Here is a 5,000-nt window from a genome sequence, read left to right as displayed (position 1 = left end):
GAACAAACAGTTTGAAATTCAGCACCTCACCCCCATTAGAGCATTTATATTGCATCAGATGTGGCAATAAATGTGAATTGTTGCTCCCAGCTTGGCTGCTCGATGACAGAATACGCCATTTGCATTTTTCACCTTCCATCCCAACCCTGTTTAAAATCCCATGCAGGCATGGGCAACTTGCCTGTGGGGGAAAAAGCATGAGGTGGTGGTGGTTTACGATATGAAGCTTATGAGACAGTCTTTCCCCACAATTTTATTAAAGGACTTCCCCTTACCCTGACGAAATGGTATTTGACCAGTAGAACTTGGCAGATGTTCTCCTTTTCTGTGTAGCTTCCAGCTCGTGTTGCACTTTATTTTTTTTCTTGGTGTTTGGATTTTCTGATGTGGGAATACGTCTGTTGTCTTTGAAACCAGAATTTCACTACAATGCTTACCTCTTCCCCACTTCTGATTCATTTCTCACATATATGGGGTTTCAGTATGAGAAATAACGAAGTCTAATGGAACAAGGTCTATTGGATATGGTGGGTGTGGAAACTGTTTATAATCACAATCCTTGCACACTGCATTACGCACAAGCAATTGGTGGGATGTAACATTGTAAGAAGGAATCACATCCCTTTTGTGAGCAACACACTTTGCTTGCATTTGATTTGTGCGCATGGTGTTTCCACTCAATCACTACTATTGTCCGATGATGGTTTCCTTGTGTTTCGACATAATCGGTCCTGATGCGTTGAGAATCCCGTAAAATTGAGATCCCATCACTTTGACTGATGATGGTTCCACTTTGGTCTTCTTTGGAGTATGGGTAGACAAATGTTTTCCATTGCATGCTGATATATTTTTTTAATCTCTGAATTGAACTGGCATACCCCAGCTTCATCCATGCTAAAGATATGCACAAAAAAAAATCAGGTTGATCGACATTACACATGTAATGGAGTGGTTATGTTAAAAGATGTTCACTTCTGGCAGAAAGTATGAAAATTGGAAAATAAACCGTTTGAAGGTCTGCTGATTAAAAAAAAAAAAAAAAAAAAAACAGCAAAGCAATTTCGCAGAAGAATGGTTCATGCTCAAATCTACCAAATTTTAAAATGCTGTATTTAAAGATATTCCATAACTGCCGAAAAAAGATGAAACGTATGTTAATTTGTGTTCCAAATACTCATCATATTTTCAAAACTTATTCACTTATGCCATTTGCATAACATCGACACATAATTATATGCCTGGTGTTGGCTTAATGGTTAGGGTGGTGGGTTTGGGATCCTAGGATCCTGAGTTCAAATCCCCCTCGGCTGTTGAATTAGTACCAGGTGGGGTTGACTCTGCGTGTCATCCTTCCAAGGTTGGCAAAATGAGTGCCAGCTTGCTGGTATCTGTGTCAGAGTGGCGACCCGTCCAGGATTGTGCCCAATAGCCAAGGAGACTGCTTCGGCAGCACCAACGCTCTGCACAGAGTCTGGTTTCAATGGATGGATGGATTGATGGATGGACACATAGTTAGCTTATTCAAAATGGCTACCAAAATAGAGTATAAATGTATTTGCACTTGAAATGCAACATATATATTTGGATTAATTATTTATTATGTACATGTTGCACAAAAATTAATTTTTCCTTTCACAGTAACAGTATCAGTTGTGGTCGTGTATTCAAGATGGCTACCAGTTCACAATTGTAGCCAATATATCGTAAAGTGTTACATTTGAGCCTGACAACAATAAATGTTACATGTGTTCCATACTCGTACATGAATTTGTGGGCCAATTGCTCATCAACTTTACTCGTTATTGTCACATGTGGAATTTACATAATATTTGCACATGTATGGCTTGTTCATGATGCCCGCCAATGTTAAAATGGCCACAATAATGTCAAAGCCCTGTCAATCATCTGTTTGACACTCCTGCAACAAAAATAAAAATGCTAATTGCACAGGTGTATATATCTTATCAGGAAAATGTGTAAGAGGATTATTTGTTCTGCACTATATTGAGATTACACATGTAAACATTTAATAATCATTGACGTATGAACATCATTATGTAATCATATTAATTAATTAATGCCCTGAGGCCTGCTAAAACTGACCAGCACAAAGATGCACCTGAGTGCATTTCAGATTTGCTTTAAAGCATGACTTAAATCTTCCCAAGCAACTTTTTTTGCAACTACATTTTACAAGTTCACGACATTCTTTTGATGCTTCTGGGAGAACAATCCAGAGTGGAGACTATTGGTCCCCATCGTTGTCCTTTACCCAACCCCAGTCTGTGGGAGAAGAAACTCTTGGTCGAACAATGAGAGCCTGGCCACTAATGTGGCCTGCCTAGTATGTTGCACGTGTGACATGTTGAACTAATGCAGCACTGGTTGGAGGAATGTTCTCTAGTTGGCGGTTACCATGTGCAAACAGATGTTTGTGTGTTTCGTTGACTTCACTGAGAGGTCATGTCCGACTTTTCAAGACAACAACAAATCTCTAATTCTTCCATGTCTTGATCAAATATTGTGACAGGAGCACGAGACTGTTCTCAAAAATGCTCAGCTCTGTGAACCTTCTTGTTTGAAAGCATTGATGGAACGCATCATGTTGAAAGTGTTCTTGTTCAGTTAGTTTTGAAGACTGTCCCCCACTGACCCATTTCCAATGGTCTGCTGCACAAATGTGACTTTTTTGAGTACTGTAAATCTCTTTTCCAACTTTGCTCCTGTTTTCTCGTTTTGAGCACTTGTCGGGTGTCCAATTCTGAGTAGTAACAAATTTGTAAACTTTACAATTAAATTGTGACGACCATTGCATCATGACATCACCTGAGGAGTCATCATTGCCATGAATTAGACATATTTATTCATGGGTTTGCTGTGGTTTCTTTCCCTGCTTAAGCCAATATAGTGCGGCAGCAGACCCCACCAAAAACGAGGAGTACCCTAACCTGACGTAAAACATTTGTCCTCCTGGATTAAATCCAAACCTAGGGTCTCAGGATTTTGAATATGCTTGATGACATTGCCGGAAACCTGTGCGGACTGAGAAATTCACATTTCCACAGCAACCAGAAGAGCAAGTCATGCCAGTGATGTGAACAAACCCCACACTCCCCTCCCCCCCCACCTTGGATATAGAATCTTGAAACTTGGCATAATGTTACACAATACATTGTAGCACCAAAAATCTATGAAGTAACAATGTTGTGCCCACGTTGGTTGCCACATCAACAACCTATGAATACAACAAGATCCCCAAGCAACCGCACAGGTAATGCCTGTAATGTGTTTTATTGTCCTCTTTATCTTGATAATTTATCAAAAAATGTTAAATCTGACTGTTTCAAACAGGACACAATCATTTTGTAATAGTTACATTGAAAACCACTGCAACAGAGTACCACACATCACAATTCCCCATGATAGAATGAAGTCGGTCAGTGACTCACTGTAATAACTAAGCTGGCCAAAACTAGGATTGTATTTTCTATTATCATGAGCATTGAAAACATGGCTTGACCCTTTCTGTTGGAATATCTAGAGAAGGTCGATTTGGACCCATATTCGAAAGTTCATTTGGAGATTTAAATGGAGACCCATGGAGATTAAAAAAAAACAACCCAAAGACAACCAACATGGAAACAATGTGAGCCACAAACTTATATAGGCAATAAATGTGAGCTTCTTTCCTCAATTCAAGACTTGGTGCAGTTGCATAATAATCACTTTACCTTCCGAGATGTCCATGAGTTCAGCTCTTGATACTGAGTTAATACTTTTCTGGTGTTCACAACCTTCATCCACTTCACACTGGCTATTTGTGTAGAGGTTGTACTTATTAGTACTGACTGATGAAGTATTAAGGCTGTAGCAGATCAAAGGTCTCATTTTTCAAGTAGCTCAAACCAATTTTCAAGTTGCCATGGGGGAAGTTGCTCCACGTAGTGTGCATGTAAAATAAAGTTGAATATCAGTGTGGCATACATGTATGTACATAAAAATTAGTTTTGAAATGTTTTTTTGGGGGAAAAAAACCGCAACAAGTGCATGTTCCATTGGAAACAAACACCAGAGGTGGAACGCTATGTTGAAAACAGTTGTGAATCCCTGCTCTGATGTGTTTGTGCGCTATGTGAAGTGACACAGAAGTGAGCGTTCCAGTGTGAAGTGGTGAGCATGCAAATCATCAGAGCAACGAGGTTACTTCAACAAATTGGAGACACCTTAGATGACTGCCACGTTTGCATCATTAATTATCCTAGAAAAATAATAAGAAATTTTTCTACCAAAAATTCATGGCAAAGAGAGAAATAGATTTAAACATTTTCAAATTTCAGAGAAGCATATTAAAACATATTTAATCCACACCAACAGTTGCTTACCTCAAAGAAGTGGAGACGTGTTGGAAAAGTGGATAATATTCTCTCATTCTTTCAGGATTTTATGCATGAATTGTGAAAATGTCTTTTATTTTTCTTTTCAAAAATTAACAGTAAGGAAGGAGAGAAATATATTTAAATGTTTTCTTTTGTACTTATAAGAATTCTGTGTGTGTGTGTGTGTGTGTGTGTGTGTGTGTGTGTGTGTGTGTGTGTGTGTGTGTGTGTGTGTGTGTCAGAGTGGCAGAATTTTTGAAAAAAAAATGTGTGTTTTGCACCTCACTTTATTTTGCGATCTGATAAAAGATGGCTGGCTGGTAGATTGGCGGCCATTTTAGTTGCAAAAAAACCCAATTTTGAACACGTCCTCAACCATTTCTCGGACATGCATTTACTGATCTTGTTTAAACTTGGCACACAGATAATGATTGATGCCTTACATGTGCATGCCATTTTTTTTGTTGACATCACATCCAAGATTGCCGACTGGCAGCAATTTTGTTGCTTATGCAATCTTCCATGTCACATGGGCCACTCAAGTCAGTTGCGCATTCACATACATCTTGTAAATATGGACGAGCCCTTTAACTCCGAAGAGCAAAATTACTAAAACCATGGGGT

At 38.9% G+C, this 5,000-nt stretch overlaps 1 protein-coding gene across 3 annotated transcripts in view; it reads left to right on the top strand.

Moving 5' to 3' along the window:
- Positions 1-5,000, top strand: part of LOC147028361 (polyamine-transporter SLC45A4-like) — a 103,653-nt gene that overhangs the window by 96,100 nt on the left and 2,553 nt on the right. The gene's annotated exons all lie outside the window — the stretch shown is intronic.

This window comes from Eptatretus burgeri, chromosome 4, assembly GCF_056783735.1.
Source record: "Eptatretus burgeri isolate ZD-2024b chromosome 4, Ebu_testis_v1, whole genome shotgun sequence".
Classification (NCBI taxonomy): Eukaryota; Metazoa; Chordata; class Myxini; order Myxiniformes; family Myxinidae; genus Eptatretus; species Eptatretus burgeri.
This window is presented reverse-complemented; position numbering and strand designations above follow the sequence as displayed.